Here is an 18,166-nt window from a genome sequence, read left to right as displayed (position 1 = left end):
TCCCCAAAAGTGCTGGAGATGTGTGGGTGCAGGCTGGGGGAGGAGAGGGGCTGGGAGCCCCTGGGACCATCTCCAGGCTTACCCATGGCATTTCAGCTGGGTTTCTCTCACCCACAGATTGGGGAGCAGCGATAGTCGCTGCCGTCCTGCTGCCTTGAGGCAGCCCCTCGTCATGTTGCCCTCTTGGCTGGCAGGTTGTCTGAGGTGCTGCAAGACATGCACCACTTTTATAACGTTTCCAAGGGGAATTTCTGTTTGTCATTGTCTTTTCCTTCTGCTTCCCTCAGGGAGCAGCTGCCCAGCCCTGGCTGGTGTGTGATGCCGGCACCAGGCAATGGCTGTGCTGGCAGTGGTCAGTTGGCCAGTCCCCTTCCTCTGGGCACGTGTGGCACAGCAGCACACCGCCTGCTGGCACCCCAGGGTCCTTGATCAAGAGATCAAGCTGCCTGGGAAACCGCTTACCTCTCATGTTACACTTACTGGCAGCAGACTGCCCATAAATGCTCCTTATCCCACTTCCGTGCTATCTACTGGGAGATGATTCATGGTCTCTCACCCCCTTGTGGACTCACCCACAGGAGGGATGGTGGTAAAGCACAGCACCAGCCCTGGGCACCCTGCCATGGTGTGGGAGGCTCCCAGGCCTCAGCAAAGTGATTGAGCTCCCTACACGGTCCCTTGTGCCTCTGGCCAAGCAAGGGGACAGAACAGCTGCCTCACGAGCAGGTCCAGGTGCTCCAAGGAGGCTCCTGCTTCTTGAGATGAGGTGACCAAACCATGTGCCTCCTCTCTCACAAAACCAAGGGATGGAGCAAGGTGGTTTTACCTGCTGGATGCCTGGTGAGAGCCCTGCCTGGGGCACAGGAGGCTCCTGCTCGACTCCTGCCCTATGCAGAGGATCCTTGTTTGGTTCATCTCGGCTCAGCTCCAACCACAGCCAAGGGCAGGGCAATGCTTTCCTCCAGCTCTCCATTTTGTCCAGGATCCATTTCTAGACCAAGAAGGAAAAGGAAGGTGCTATTGCCTAATGACTCCAGCACCCACCTGGGAGAGTTTAGGCTCCAGCCTGTCCTCAGATGAGCACAATCATACTTTTATGCAACATGGAATAGGTTGAGCAGAAGAGTTTGATTTTTTTTTTCTTTTGTCTCCACCCACCCGCCCACACACAAAAAATGTGGTAGCATAGCAGGCAGGGTTGTCTTATGAGGATGGAGACAGCATCACAGCCTTTTCATCTCCTGTTTGCTTTTCTTTTCCCTTGGGGTAGCAGCAGGCCAGCAGGCTCCTTTGGCTCCTACATGTTCCTCTGGCTAGTCTGCCTTCCTGCCTCTCCTAAAAAAACATAGTTACAAACCTGGAGATAGCCCTGCTGACCATTTTCTTCAGCCCTCCAGCAGCAGGATAAGGCACTTCCCCACCATTATAGGGCTTCATCAGGTTTTAGTTGACCCCAGTGGAGGGGGAGCCCAGCCCAGTGATGGGCTGAGATGAGAGGCTAATCAGAACTGGGCCTCTTGCATTGCTTGACCGTCTTCCCCTGTTTTTAACATGTTAGGATTTATTTTCTTACACAGAAATCACACAAGCCCCTGACCAACTCCAGTTCAAGGCACAGGCCACTTACCCTGGACTCCCAGCCCACCAGCACCTCCCTGGCTGCCAGCAGCAAGGGCTGCCCGAGGTGTTGGTACATGAACCACTGTGCTGCCCCTGCTTTTTGAAAGACCATCTGGTTTTTTTTTGTTTTGTCCAAACGCTGCATAGAGCCAGGCTGAGTGCACCAGGTGAGAAGTCCTACCTTGCTACACCCACAGAGCGGGTCTAGTGATTAAACTGGCAGTGTGGGCTCAGCCTGTGATCGACAATTAACAGGGAAAATCTGCAGTATCAGACAGGGTAAAAATAAACAGAGAGATGCATCCAGACCTACCAAACATCTTTGTTTTTCTCCTCCAGCCAGTGAGTAAGACTGTGAGAAACCATTTATATATATATATATATGTATATTTATATATATATGCATGTGTATATATATCTGTGTGAATTAAACTTTCAAAGGGCAAAATGCCTCATGCTGAACACCCAGGAAAATGGGTAGAAAAATGTGAACATTGAAGCTTTTTAATGAATGTGAAAAGTTCAGCTAAAAATACAGAATGGGCAACCCTGAGCTTTCTATGACGCAATCTCAGAATAAAACCAGAACTGAAGTTCAGTTTGACAGAAGGACCTTGGCTTCTCCCTGTGTTTAGTGCTGGTGGGTGTGAGGTTTGACTGCAGTCTGGTTGCTTTTTCCACATCTATTATTGATGACCAGAGAATGAAACTGAGAATAACCTGTGCTGAGGAGACCTTGGAAGTGTCAGCTTATATTTTTGCAGTGACTTACTGTGATGGTGTTTGATGGTGGTACTCAAGCATATGGCGGCTTTCCTGGATTATCTGGGAATGGACGACCTGGAAAACAAACTCACCTGAACCCCCATGTTCTTTAGCCTGGCTTGGCAGGGTAGTGAGCACATACTCTGAGGACAGGTTTGATGGGGTGTAAATAGTGTCTGTTTGCAGTTCAAGTGCTGCTGCATGTCCAAACTGCAGCGAAGCTGGAGGGAAAACCAGTAGCATGTTCAGCTCTAGTGCCAGCTCTGCCTATGGGGAGCTGATGGAACCTGGGCACTGGCTTTGGCACAAGGGTGATTTGTCTGCTACACTGACCCAGCTGGCCAGAGACAGGCTGGAGGCAGCAAGATGCAAACGAGATGGCTTTGGGGCACAAGTGGTGAAGTCATTTCGGGCAGGAAAGCTGGTGTTTCACTAAGTCCTTGCGGTTTGCCCACAGAAACTGGCCGGTCTCCCTCCACGCTGTGGTGAAATCCCCTGAATCATCACTAATCACTGCTTGGGATGATGTTGTTCCCAGGCTGCTGGGCACAGCATGCCTGCCACTACCAGGAAGCTGGCAGAGCCATCCCGGTGCTGGTGCCGATCCAGAGGATGTGTTGGGAGTGAGGGACGGATAATGTCCAGATGGGCAGGAGAGGAGAGGTCTCTGGTGGGAATGAACATCAGGAGAGCTGTGGAACTGTGTTGCTCCGTAAGTGGGCTGCATTGAGCAAAGGGCGTTGGGATACCATCATCTTGAATCGTTGCTGTAACAGCCTCCGAGTTGGGACTTTTCTGAAGAGAGATGGCTCCAGAAATACTTGTGGGAATGTGCATGAGATGAGAATTGTGATGAACAGGAGCACTCATGGCGCCGGAGTGTCAGCTCCTCGCCACGGGACAGTGATGGCTGGCTTCTTTTCTTTTCTTTTTTTTTTTAAGTAAGTCATTATTTTAAGGGGAAACATTGTTGCGCTCTTGAGGATGCTCTTTTCCCCAGAGCTGGAATGAGCGCCTTACCTCCTTCCTTCTGACTCTGGGATGTCCTTCCTTTCCCCCTGCTCGGCCGAGGGGACAGGCTGCTGCCAGCACCCTTTCCCCTCCTCGGTCTGGTGGGTGGCACAGGGTGCTCTCTGCTCCCACTGTGGGGGTGGCTCCAGCCTGGGAAGGGGCCCTGCCCCAGCAGTGACCCAAACCTTGCACTTGCCTAGAGGGTGGGAAGCAACAGCTCAGTGGTTTCCAACTGCTGAGAGCTTTGGAAGAGGCTTGAGGGTTTCTTACAGCTGTCTTGGAGGCCAGAGGAGAGCTGAGGAGGGAATGCAAGACCAGGCATGCATGGACACCTTTGCAGGGGCTGCAGTGTGTCCACCTGCCTCTGTGCTCAGCTTCTGTGTCCACCAGGTGCTTGGACACCTCCCCATTCTGCCTGTGGCTCTCCAGAGGCTGATCTCCAGCCTGCACTAGCTCTCACCACATCCCAGAATGTCCATCCTTCCCACTTCCCTCAGCTCTTTATGAAGCCCTATCCCAGCAGCAGGAGGTAACTGCTGGACATGGCTGCACCTCCCCACTGTCCCAAAGGGCTGTGTCCTGGCCAATGTCCCTGGCCACTGGTGACCACACAGACCATTTCTCACTGCAAAGCACCTCCTGACAGCATTGAGTGGAAGCGAGTCAGGTAGATGATCAGCTGTGGGAGGGGAGGCAGCAGAGGCTGCACCAGCCAGCTCTGGGCAGGGCTGTGTGAGAGGCACCGAATGCAGCAGCTGCTGTGAATCGCTGAACTGCCCGCTGGCCATCCCACTGCTCCCACTCATTCCGTGGGATGCTGTGAGGTGGGGCAGGGCCAAGGGCTCACCTGGGCACAAGGCTGAGCCATCAAGCAGGGACTGACCAGCCCAGAAACACAGTGTGTGTTCTGTTGGCACGGGGGGCTGTTTTCTGAGAATATCAGAGGGGAAGGGCCCCTGTGGAAGTACGGCTCTCTGCCCTGGCTCATGTGCCTCACTTCCTGGTAGTAATCTAAATTTTGGACAAAATCAGGCCCCAGACCCATTGGGAATTATCAGTTTGGCCCCATGAGCCAACCCTAGAGCATCCAGCCTGTCTCCCCGCTGGCAGTCGCAGATGCTCAGCACCGTTTCGTTCCTGGTGGTCACTTGTGTCCTCACACAGGCAGCAGGATTGCATGTTTTGGGCTGCAGCCCTGGGCTCCTACCCCACTGTTGGAAAGGTGCAATGTCTCTCTCCTCTCCTGGGGGGACCAGGATGTCTCCAGGGGCCGAGCGCCCCTCCCTGCAGCCTCCTACTGCTTCCCCTGGAAATGCCTTTGAATTGACTCGGGTAGCTGGGAAAACCCTTGCATGTGGTATAAAATGCAGCTTTAAAAGCAGACCGAAGTTGTGTTTTGTTTTTCCTTACAAGGAATGAAGATTGGCCCTGGAGCAGTATTTACGAGAAATGACACCAAGCAGTGGGTCAGCCGAAGATGCAGATGGCCATGGTATCTTATCCAAATACTTTTATATAATCAGTGCCAAAGCAATGACATGTCTTTGTGGATAGTCCGTGTACTCATTCGGCCTCTCCTGGGATACCTGTACACCCTCATTCTCTTTTGAGGCAGTTTCCATTGCCATTGATATGTGCACATTGAGATTTTTTTCATACAACTTAGCTCAAGAGTGAAGCCTCCACCAAGAACAACTGGTCTGGAGAGCCGTCATTTCATACAGGAGTTGTTTAAGTGCCCACCTAATGTGCCTTTCAGCTCAGTTTATTCACTTCCAGTTAAAGCCAGCCCTGAGCAGGGACCACCAAAACCACAGATTAGATTACCTAGAAGAGATTTGGAATAAATACATCAAAAAGATATGGAGAAACAGTGAAATACAGTTATAAATCCAAGAGATATTTGAGGCTGAATGGGCATGGGAACACTTATTAAAAGACTCATAAAACTAGGAAGTGAGGTAAAACCCTTTTCTAAAAAAAATTTTAAGATACTAAGAAACATCTTCCAGTGGGTACCAGCGAGGAGGGAAAAAAACAATAAGCCAGTGGTTAGTCCCATGACACTTCCAAACACAAACCTCCACCATTAAACTTTATTAATCCTCCCTTCTGATTTCTGTGTGGGTCATTTAGCATTACTTAATACTAAGCTTAGGGGAAAACCTAATAAACCAACCACTAATCTTTGAACTTGGCATAATTCTCTCTTTGCTATTTCCCAACATGTTCTGTCTTGTCCTTCCACCCCACTGAGAAATCCCTGAGGAGCTGGCAGAGGGAACTGGATGGCGGCAGTGATCCGGCTGCGGCTCACACTGGCACCCAGGACACAGGGGGTGGCTGAGGGGCTGCAGTGTCCAAATGAGCTGTTATGGAAGATGTTTTGGGACTTGAAAATTATCCTCTCAGAAAGGGTAACCTGTGGTGAGAAACTATTACCAAGCCACACTAGGACTGGAACCCTTGTAACACAAGAAAACTGATATGAATCTATTTATTTTAAGCGATGGCACTCACACTCTGCATGAAGCATGCAGCTAAAGTATGTTTTACAAGCAGATGAAAGCTTGACAGCATTTTCTCTCCTTTCCAAGATAGAACAGCCTCCTACCACACCCTCAGGTGAGGGAACATGATGCTGACCCAGGTGAAGGAAACCTCCAAGGCTGGGCTTTGGGGGCATCAGCAACAGTGAAAACCCCAAAGTCTGGATTGGAAAAGAAAACAGGATCACTCCTTGAGCTTATGCCAGGCCTGATGCTAACTATACTTTGTGCTTCTATGATGTTGCATTTAGAAAAGCATCATTCAGGCTTTTAACTGGCCCTTGGAGAGTATCATTAGCCCAATTTTACAGCTTCTTGGCTGAGGCTGGGGACAGGGTGGCCGAAGGGGCACTTGGACACGATCCTCTCCTGTGCCATTCACCCTCTTCAGAGGTGAGGGCTAACCTGGTCACTCTTCTTCTTCTTCAGATGGAACATAGAAGAAAAGGTAAAAGATCCTGGCTTGAGATGCAGAATCCTCCCCTACCCGAGTATCTCTCTCATGTACAAACTCACTCACAGCGCTGGGCGAGGATTTCAATCAAGTATTTTCGTCCCAACAAGCTGGACTTTATTTATGCCCCTTTTAGTCTGTTCCTTCCTCAAGATTAAAAAAAACCTAACAAAAGTAAAAATAAAGTACAAAGGTCTCAAGAGAGCTCAACCTTTCCTCTCCCTGCTGCCTTTCCTGCAGAAATAGAAAATTCCTGCAGAATTTCTCTTGGGAATGGAAAAGACTGTAAAAAGCACATTATTGGAGGTGAAGAGCCTTCTGGTCCATGTGCAGCTGGAGACCCTGGTGCCTCCCACAAGTCATGCCCCACCAGCATGGGGAGGGCACTAAAGGGGACATCACCTTCCAACCCAGCTTGGGACAGACTCTTCTGCCAAGCCAAGTGCTGACAGCAATAACACCCTGCAACAGATGTGGCCAAATCTTGGTCTGCAGTCCCCAGACTCATTTTTTCAGGTGCTGGGCTTTGTCCTCCAAGTTTTGGCCATTTTGGGGGGTGGGACCCCTTGTCCACTGCACCCTGAGGTGTTGGTAGTGGCAGGATGGAGCTTTGCTGCCCCAGGAAGGCTCAGAGGGCTTGGGGGGCAGCAGGAGTAGTCGCACAGAGCAGGGACCACAGCAAGGATCCAACCAAAGGAGCCCCAGTAAGGAAAAGGGGTACAAGCAGGGAAAAGCTGGGGAGAAACCTTCCTGCAGGGTGAAAGCAGGGTCAGAAAGCCAAGGCCAGAGCTGAGCTGCCCTGGTAGGCTGTGTTCCCTTGTTCTCATGGAAACGGGAGCGATGCCCTCCAGCCTGGCTGTTTTCTCAGTTTATTTTTAAAGGCAGCTCCTGTTTACGCAGACGAGCGTTCCAGCAGCCCCTTCCCAGGGAGGAGCAGGGCAGTGCCGTGGGCAGAGGAGGGAGAGCTGCCCCTGTGCTGGGTGAGCACTATCTAATCAGGGTGAGGGCTGGAGCCCCATAAATGGCAGAGCCAGCAGGCCCCAGCCCACGTGGCTCTGGCAAACCGGTGGTAGCTCCTGTGTCTGCTGTAGGTCAAAGTCACAGTCGGTGGAGGCCTGCAGCACGAGCTGGTATCTTTTGACTTCCCCTCTACACTGAGCAGCCGAAGAATCTTCTAAATAAAAAGCCTCCCTTGGCCCGTGTGCAGGAAACAGCCGCCTTTCGAGTCGCTGGGTCGAGCAAGAGACTTCCAAATCAGGGCATCCCCGTCCCGCTGCGGCCCCGCTGTGGCCCCGCTGCCTGCGTGCGAGCGCTGAATGGGGAGTGCTCTCTTCTCCCAGCGCTGGAAACGGGTGCCTGTCTGTTCCTATTAAAGGATATTGTTTAATCTCCAGCTGGGCTGATGCTTATGCAGGCTGGAAGCTGCAGCCCAGCAGAAATCCTTGGCAAGTCTCATTAGGACATCAGGCCTGTTTTGGGGGATGCCCATGTTTTTGTGAAGAGTACAGAACTGGAACAGAGCAGGGTGCTGCTGTTACAGCCGGGGTGCTTGCGGCAGAGCTGATGGGTCCCGGGAGCTGGGCCCCCATCCCACTGCACATGTGGTGCTTCCACGGGGCTGCATCCCCTGCCCTGCTCTGGGACAGACCCACACCAGTCTGGGCTTGTAAAACCCACAGGCCTGAGCGATGCTCTGTGAGCCTGAATGTCACTGCAGGTGACAAGAACACTGGCCAGGAGAGGGGGAGGTGGCACCAGCCCCTTGGGGTCCTGCAGGACAACCCCCACAATGGGGGTGACAGGCCAGGTGAGCACCCACCAGACCCAAGGATCTGGCACCAGGGGACTGCCCTGTGTACAGTGACGGGGTCACAGCACACCAGTGCACCCACCACTGGGACTCCCAGCACCCAGCTGGGTCTGGGCCAGGCTCAAGGACACCTGGCAGGCGGTGAAGGCTGCCACCACTGAACAGTGCCAGCAGGCAGGGCACAGCCCTTCCCTGACTAGGACTTGGTGACTTCCAACCACATCGCTCTCCAAACCCAGCCTGATCCCACAGCAGCAGGCTGTGGACGGGACTCCACTCACTTTTGGAGCATATTTCCAGACCATCCATCTGCAGTCCACAGACCCAGGACCACAACAAGTTACTGCAATTTGGGACTGACCTGTTTTAAGCCACAAATGGTCCCTGCTGTCACCTCAGAGTCGACCAAGCTGAACGGGGCCAAACCTGACATGATGTTTCCTGTAAAGCATTAGCGTTTTTGCTGATGTGTTCACCCCACTGAGGTTCAGCTTGGCCCAGAGGTTCACAAAAGCTGCAGGTGATGTTGTCCAGGAGCAGAGAGAGGGGACAAGAGCTCCCTTGCCTTTTCCTACGTGCACACCAAGGCATTGAGCTTTGTCTTTAGCTCAGGCACTGCCAGATCTGGCTGCCAGTGCACTGAGCCACCCCCACCCCTCCTGTCTTCTCCTCCTTCCAGCTCCCCAAGGGCAAGGAGGGTGCAGGCTCATCACAGGAGCAGATGACTTTTTCCACGGAAACAGATGCCTGCTTCAGCTGACGTGTTGTCTTTGTGTTGAGTTTGATCCCACCTATTCTGATTGCCACTGTTGTTATTTCCATAACTGTTTTTCCTCCAGACTTCTGGCGTGTTCTTGCTCCAAGAACACATTACTTCAGCCCTGCCCACTCCCAGGGCTCTGAGGCTTCAAAAGCGCCTGACAGACCTGTCCTTCCTGGTGACAAGTGCTCCTTCCTTTGGATTCCCCAGGGACAATGTCTGCAGCACGTCACAGGTAGGGCGGAGCTGCCCAAGAGAGCAGGACCATGGCCATGACAGGAGGGATGGAGTCCTGGCAGCCAGCCCAGGAACAGCTTAGGCTGGGGCAGGAGGGGAAGGGGTGATGCCCCTGGCTAGCACTGAATCAGAGGTGGCTTCACTTCTTTGCCAAGGGAGAGAACTTGTATTGAATTCAAGCACATGACAGTTTAAGCAAGAGCCAACGCTCGAGATTTTTATGGATTGCTGCAGACTAAGGGATGCACAAAGCAGCTTGCTGCTTCCTTCAGTGGTGGTAGTGAGATGGTCACAGTCATCCAAACAGGGAGACTTCAGCATGCATCCCCCAGCTCCCTCCCTGGCACATGCACGGAATATCTCGGGTCCAGCTGATGCAGGTGGGCACACTTTGGCCATGGTCAGGGCTGTCAAGGAGACAAACAGCTCTTTTCAGCGCCTTCAGACAGGCACCAGCTCCTTACAGTGAGGATCCAAGAGACTTTCTGGCTCCCCAGAGACATCACTGGCTGACCATCTGAGTTGACTGAATATTTAGGACCTCCAGGAAAGTCAGCAGCAGCTTGTACACAGGACAAATAGCCACGGGGCTGTGGTATTGTGTCTCCTCATAGTTCTTTGTTGAGCCTTATGACTGTAAGACAAGCTTGAAGGTCCTCTTTGAATACTGCAAATCCCTTTCTCTTCCCTTCTCCATGGCAGAAAATCTCAGGGAAGTTCCCACAGCATTGTGAAAAATTATTGCTTCACTTAGCCAAGAAGAAAATTTGGGATGTTCTCAAACTACTCCACTTACATCTACCAACAGAGAGCTTTTGTTGTCCTACACTTCAGCCTACCCACACTCATCGCAGCGGCCAGAAAGAGATCTAACTCCAGGCTTGGGAAAGTCTGACTCCTACTCTTCCTGCCTTGTGACAGACACTTGCAGAAGCTGCACCACTCCCCCTGTGTGAGATCAGGACCTTTCCTTCCTCTTTTACACAGGGGCCAGTCTCAGCCACATGAAAGGGCAGCAGAAGAGCACCCAGCCAGCCAAAGGAGAAGTTGGTCTAGCAACTAAACAAGAAACAAGGGCTAAGAAGTGTCTTGGCCCCAACCCAGCCTGGATTCAGACCAGAATAGAGAAATGAAACCAGCTGAGATAGGAAGAGACTTGCTATGATTAGGCAGAGTTTTGTCCTTCACTCCCCAGCTCGCCCCTGTCCCAGGGTAGCACCCACCCCTGCCAGCCAGGGCTCTGTGACACAGGGTAAGACAGCAGCAGACCAGGGTGCTCTTCTGTGGAAAACCACATCTAGAGAAGGAGATGCCAGTGGGTGATCTTATTCCTTGTGGGTACTCCCCATACCTGGCAGGCCAGACCCTTGCTGTGGGCAGGCAGCAGTGGTGACCACTGGGGCCATGTACTGGTGTCCCTGTTATAAGCACCGGGAAGAGGAACAAGTGACTATCCTAAAAAACTTGCCCAATCCTGGGAGAAGTGTGCCAAGGGAAGGAACTGCTGTTACTCCCTTTTCAAACCCACTGATCTATTCCACCTGCTTGAAAATAGAAGCTGAGATCAGATCACTCCAGCCTTTCTTCCTCTAGACTCGCCCCCACTTTTGCTCAGTCTCCTGCTCCAGGACATGGCCTAGTTAGGGACCCCCGTCATCACAAAGGCAGATTTTAGTACCTTTTCCCGAATCTCAGCACACTCCAGGATTTTCCACACGGCAGCTGGTGAGTGGGATTGCTGGCAGGCCTTTTTGTCTCCAATGGCATCAAGGCTGAGCAGGGCTGTGTTCTAGCTCCTACTGGGTTTAACACCTCATTTCCTTTGCTGTCCGCCCCAGAAACACAAGGAGGGGAGGCTGCCTGCCCTTCAGGCTCAACAGCAAATTGTGCAGCACCACACAAGCACTGGCAGCTACAGACTGAGGAACTGGTTTGGGAGCCCAGATTTGCTGGTGGCCACAGACTCTTTGCACATACACAGATTTCTAAATAGGCCTGAGCTGCTCATCAGAGCAAGAGAGCAGGGGGAGGTCCTCCAAAGCTGCACAGAGAGGGTCTATAAGCTGAAGAAACTGCTCATAGAATCACAGAATAGTTTAACAGTTTGGGTTGGAAGGGACCTTACAGATCATCCAGGTCCAACCTCCCTGCCACAGGCAGGAACATCTTCCAGTAGACCAGGCTGCTCCAAGCCCCATCCAACATGGCCTTGCACAGTTCGAGACAGGGCATCCACAGGTTGTTAGGGAAACCTGCTTTTCTGCCTCAGCCCTTTGCTCTTGCACCAGAAGCCAGGCTGGAGGGTGCTCTGCAGCCAGGGTGGGTGTCAGGCACCACTTTAAGAAGAGACTGAGGCTCAGTTCTCAGCTTGAATGTCATACCAGCCTAGATAGTCACCACTGGGACTGGGGGTACCTCCTCCTCTGTGCTGCACTTCCACACCCTAGAGCCTGGCTGTGAGGCGTCCAGAAAATCCTGTAGCATAGCCAGTGTAACAGGTGCAATCAGAATAACCACAAATTTCAATGCAAGGCCGTGCTGATCCAAAGCTTTACTTCCAGGTTTTTGGTTTTTCATTTAGTAGCATGTCTATCTTTGGTTCGGTCCAAATTTAGGAACTTGTTTTCATCCCCTGCTTTCCCTGTACTCTGCTGCTAGATCAATGAAACTCAGCTTTGCAATGAAATGTGGAATGCTACCGCTTCCAAGACAGAAAACTGGGAAAAGGCATCATCTGAGTGACAAAAAAAGGCAAGGATGAAACATTCTTTATTCTCACATGTTGTCAGAGGACAGAAGGGGAGGGTAAGATAGAGGTAACAGCAAGTTAATGAGAAATGTTGGATGCTGGTTAAATAAACAGCGTGTGTCCCCATAAACCTTGGCTCTTATCCCTCTGCTTTATTTTTATCCTTGACAAATGCTTTTGTCACTGCCTTTACTTTTACTGCTTTGCAAAGGTGGTTCAACATTTCCTTGCTTCTTCAGCAGAATTAACCAGATACAAGACAATTTTTTTCCTCACTATTTTACATCATGAAACGCCCACCCTGGCACACCAAGCTCATCATGTCAGAGACAGAAAGAAAACTGGAGAAGAGTCTTTGGTATTTTAAGTTAGCCAAGCTATTAGGTGCACAAACCAGAGCTCAGCTCCCCTTTGTGCACAGCAGAATTCATCCCTATTCCATCACAATTTACTCCGAGTGCAGCTCTGACCTGGAAAGTGACCTTTTAAGATGAGCTGCCTCTTGATAGGCAGCTCAGGCCCCTGCTGTGAACTGTCACAGTTTTTGGGCTGGTTTCTCAGTGGAACAAGCCTTATGTAGCCACACACCGTGTGTGAGCACTTGGGCCCTGTAGCTGTGGAAGCTGCAAGCGAGCAAGGCGGACCAGTCACGTCAGAGATAAATGTCCCTGCCTGTCCCCTGAACACAGAGCTCAGAAGAGGAAGAGGCCTCTTCCTGCAGGCCCTGTGGGCTGCAGCTTCACCCCAAGAGCTGTTTGCTCCAACAGAGCACTAGATGATACAGGAAATGGTGCGCTGAGCCCCAGACTCAAATCCACACAAGCCAGGGGCCATTTCAGGTGCTGCTCACTGAGCTCCTCTTCTGCCACTGGTAACTCCCACCATCTCTCCCACCCTGCAGTACTACTTTTGATGTCTCTCCTAAGCAGAGCCAAAGGGCCACAGGGGTGAAAAGCAGAAGTGGTTTCCTGCAGCAACACAGCCAGGACAAGCTTTTCCTCCTGCTTACGGTGCCCTCACACTGAGGGCAAGGCTGGTCCCTGAAGAGCCACGGTGACAAGACAGCCCTGCCCCTGCTCATTAGCAGAGCCCACACAGCCCCTCGCTGGGCTGTTCTGTTGATGTACATGTTGCCCACCACCGTGCAGGCCCCCACGTGTGCAGAGCATTCTGATGAGGTGTTTGATTCCCTAAGGAGAGGCCTGGAAAACACCCAGGAACTGAAGTAATTCAGAACGGATGACTCTCTTCCTCCTATTCTAGGGACTGTTCTAAATTCAACCATTCATTACAGCCTTGACCTTAAGTGAGCTAAACTGTTCTCCAGGTCTGAAGATTCACTTCAGCAACTGAATACCAAACAGATCCCATTGCACTTGCCATGCTCTGTAGCACAGACCAGCATGGAGATGCTTCAGGGGCCCAGGAGCACTTGTACTCTTTCCCAAGCTAAAGGGCACTCACAGATCTGGTCTGGAGAGACTCATGGAGCTCTGACACCACAGAAGACCTCAAAAAGGGACTGTCCCTTGAAGTGAGACTTAGCTCCAAGTGTTCAGCCAGAAGGGTTCAGCCAAGCCTCGTCTCTGGAGATAAGGAAAAAGCAACAAGTTTTAGAAGCCAGGGATAAAGAGGTTCATCAAGGGGTCAGTTAGATAAAACCACTAAAATATATTTGACCCAACGAATTTGCTCTGGTGACTGTTCCCAGACCGATGATGAGGAATAGAACTTCCCAACAGCAACTCAGCTTTTGCTGCTCCCACCACAGTCACACACGGAGCGGCGAGCGCTGTGCACTCCCTGACTCCTACCACAACCAACGCTCCAGGCATCGCCTTGGGAGGCTCAGAAAAGGGCTCAGCAGCAGCAGAAGGAGGGGATGAGACACAGGGCTCCTTCACAGAAAAAACACGGAGCAGCCCGAGATCAACCGAAATAAACAGCTCCTCCATTTCCACTCACCAAATCCAAACATCCCACCGATAAATATTAGTACCAGCCACTATTAATTCCCCAACAGCAAAACTTGGATTACAATGCCAGTGAAAGTTGGAGCAAAACATGTGATTTGAAAAAAGGACTCTGAGCAAATAAGGCAGTTTCATTTCTTGCCTACTTGAAGCACAAGCGACATGATTTGTTTGAAGAATAAAACACACTGCAGGCATGGAAAATGCCAGGCATAAAGCTTTAGAGAGCTACTAATACAGTGGAATATAAATGGCAAGTGATCCCAGATTATTTCAGAAAAGGCTGGCTGCAAATTACAGCCTTGATTAGACCAGTTACTAAAGGATGAACAGCAAAATAGCTTCAGTAATTAAATTTCCGAGCAGGAAAACAAAGATTCTTACTCGTAAAATGAGCTGAAAATTAATTTAAATATTCAATATGACTTTTGCCCTTCTCAACAGAAGAGCATACTGACTGATATGGTCATTTTCTAGGAAAGGAGACTGAACAAGGTTTGAACAAAGAAGTGGAAAAGGGTTTTGCAGCCCTACAGGTTTTCCATGGCAAAGGTAAATCCCATTGAAACTACACCTCAGCTCCAAAAGCAATAAAAAATAACGGAAAATTAAATGCAGCATTAGAGTATACTTCAAGGAGAAAAATACACAACTTCCATCAATATCTTGTGGTCCATTTTCCTCCCTAATGCTTTCAAGTCCAAGTTGTCCGAGTGGATGGTAGCACCGATAACCGATGTGAAATCGCATGGAGAGAGTAAACCTGGGAGCTCTTCTCTAAAAACACTCCAAATGAACCCCAACCAGAGCTGTTTCTGCATTTGAGAGACATCCTGTGGCCACTGCAGACATTGCAGCGTCCCTCTGCAGTTCGCCTTGCCTTACAGAAGGGACTATCCACCCCTCCACCCCTGGTCCTGCCGGGCAGCCTCCAGCGTTCCAGCGGGTACCCCACACCCCCCCCCAGCCCCTGCTCCTCTGGGCACCACAGACACAGGACAATTGTAACAACGCCTCCAAGCTCCTGTCAGGCGGTCTTTTTCCCATCTATGTGGAAACACGTGTGAAAGCACTTCATTTCATGCCTTTTTGGCTGGGTAAGCCAGGGGGAGGAAATAATTCCATGCTTAGAAACTTTGCTGTTTGTTGCTGGTTACAGCGCTCACACTGAGCTGAGGTCTTGGTAAGAGACACCTCCAGGCAAACAGGACTTCACCTCAAGACTGGCAAATGATTGAAAACTGTTTGATTGGAACACCAGTAGCATTTTACTTTCTGATTTTGCATCCTCCTGTGTTTCAAAAGAATTCTTTTCATGGTGAGGTACTTTGTTATCCAATTTTATTCACCCAATACATTCAGTGTGATCAGCAATTACAAGAAAACACAAATTGTGCGAATATTTTGGTTTTATGCCCTGAATTTTGTAAGGATGTTAAACGGTAACATAAGGGTATTAATGGAATGAGAACTGCAACATTTCTATGCCTTGAAATTCCACGCTGTGGTTCCCACAGCAACCATAACCATGGTCACTCTGCATGGATTTTACATCCAAGTCGGAATACTTGGTTCCAAGTGCTCAACACACATAAGCAAAAGACAAGCAAAAGCATTTTTCTCCCCTGCAATAAACATCTTACCTGCCAAGTCACAACTACTACAATGGCACTTGTAGGTGAAGGTGAACTCCCCAACAACTGACAATTAATGCCTTCTATGCACAGACACTTACAGGATTCCTAGTGTTGGTATTGACACCCTTCTGTTTTCAGCTATTGCTGGAACAAGAGCCCACTGTTTGTACCAAAGGTTAAAACATTCTTAGAAGGCTAATAGTTAAGGGTCTTTCAAATTGTCTTGCTTCAAATACCGAACTGTTTCAACTTCAGAAGCACTGAGTGGTGAAGACACTGCTCCTCCATGGTTTTGCTCATTTTATCCAGCCCCTCTGCTTGGAGGCAGTACCCGGTAGTGCACTAAGAAGAGAATGGCAGAAACAGGAGCATGAAGACCATGAACTTCTCTGAGTAAGTGTACTGGTTTGCCTTTTTCTGCTCTTAATTTTGCCAGAAGTAAGGAGCACACACACACAGAGCAATTACTCTATCCACCTTTTTCTTGGTTTTCTCTAAGCACTTACTGCTACTGTAATGTAGGACACTGATTAACTTCTAAAAATTCTTATTAGTTGCACTAGGTTGAGCTTTATCCAAAGCTCACGCCCCTTCCTGCTGGATAACAGTTTATTCTCTGAAGCGATGGAGTAATGGTCAGTGGTGAAATCAGTGAAACAACTCACTGCTACTGGAGGGAAAAGCTCCAGTCAAAGGTGGAATTTTCACAACCACACTTGATCAGATTGTCAGATCAGGGGTTTAACTGGCAGCACCAGTGATCTGTAATAACATGAGCCCATCTTTACTGGAAAGCTCCAGGGCTTTTCTATGAAAACATACAGAAATGAGGTTGTATGGACAGTTGCAAGTCTACATGTTTAATATTAAATGTTAATTTACAGTGGTATCAGCTTTCCAAAACCGCATTTATTCTTAAGGATTTGCAATGTAAATTAAAAAACAAAATTCACATTAGTATGACACACCCCCCTGGACAGCAGAAATACCATCTACTACGAGATTCTCTAAATATTTAACTCTTTAGGTTACTAAGAAAAGACATGGTCTTGGATAGCTGATAACAGACTGTACAGCAAGAAACACCCAACCAGGCCATCCCTGAAACACAGAGTGACACCAGTTCAAAGAGGCCTCTGCCCATACCCAGGGAGGTATCCGAGCCCTTCAGGCACAGAGACCACCTCAACCAAGCAGGTTTTAACTCAAAGCAGCCGTGTACAAACTGCTGCTCCAGACCAGGGCTTACAGGGAAAATGGCTCTGGGTTGGCTGCAGTCCTAATTAAATTGCAATCCACAACATGGTCTATGACACAGCAGCTGTGGGAAATACTGATTAAAAGCCTCTACACGTTATCCCAACGGGCCCATGTATAGCTCAGCTTTTAACTGAACTGGAGAGATCTCCATTTAAATTCCAGATCTGCTACGATCTTTCCATATGACTAGAAGGACTCCTGAACCTCGCATTTCATTTCTGCAACATACATATGGATACTAATTTCAGATATTTAAAAAAAATAATCTAATTTACCTTGACATGATAATGCTGTAATGAAAAAAATTAGGATACAGTATCTCACTATATGTTATCTTGAAACCTCATTGTAATACAAAAGGTTAACCGTGCCCAAATTTGTACTAAAAATCTTTGAACTCACAAAGATTGGACCAGATGCTGTATCTTGAATAGAAGTAGTGTGCAAAACACTTAGACCAGCAGGACTAGCTGTTCCTCTAGTCTACCTCTCTCTGCTTCTTCTCAACATGGTTGAGGACCTCAGACCTTGTGAAGAGGTCAAACAGACTGAAGTGTTTTAGAAATCCTAAGTACAGGGAAGGTTTGCACGAGAAAAAGGGTATCTCGACTTGTTTGTTCGTGCTCAGTGTTCAGGTATTTATTTTATGTATGTATCTTTAAACACTTTTATTTAATGCAGTAAACTCCTGCAACCCAAACTGTACAACACTTTTCTCTGCCAGACCCAGCAATCAAAAGACACTCTCAGAGCTGGATGACATGGGTTTCAGCAATGGAAACCTTTAGTCAGGAGCCCATTACAAACACCCCCCCAACATCACTTGGATCACACATTCCAGGGCACCAGTCATGTCATGACATAAAACCACTTCTTGGTTGCTCTTCATGTGTCCCAAAGCACCCAGGCCTCCTGCTACCTCCTCACCACACAATGACCTCTGATTATTTTTAAAACTTGCCTCTTAAGGAGAGAAAAGCCAGCTGTGGTTTTGCAGAGTCCTATCAGTAGCAGTGCCTGCAAACCTACACAGATTTCCAGGGAATACAAACAGGTAAAAGGCCTGTGTTTGGGAGGCAGCTTGTCTTTGGTTTGGAGAGCTAAAGAAAGCACTTTTCCTTTCCAGGCAACTTGCAGAGGCTTGAACACCAAACATGCAGTGTGCTAAAGAAACAAGGGTATATGCTTGCAACTCGGTAATTTTACAAGGCATTTGGGAAGGAAGCTGTTAAAAATCTTTTTCTGATTATAATCAGTGATTTTTTTAATACCTCAAATAAAGATTTACCCTGAAAGAACCTTTTGAGAACACTTCAAGAAAAAAAAACCCAAAGTACAAAC

This window comes from Neopelma chrysocephalum, unplaced genomic scaffold, assembly GCF_003984885.1.
Source record: "Neopelma chrysocephalum unplaced genomic scaffold, ASM398488v2 Primary Assembly neopelma1_24, whole genome shotgun sequence".
NCBI classification, from domain to species: domain Eukaryota; kingdom Metazoa; phylum Chordata; class Aves; order Passeriformes; family Pipridae; genus Neopelma; species Neopelma chrysocephalum.
This window is presented reverse-complemented; position numbering follows the sequence as displayed.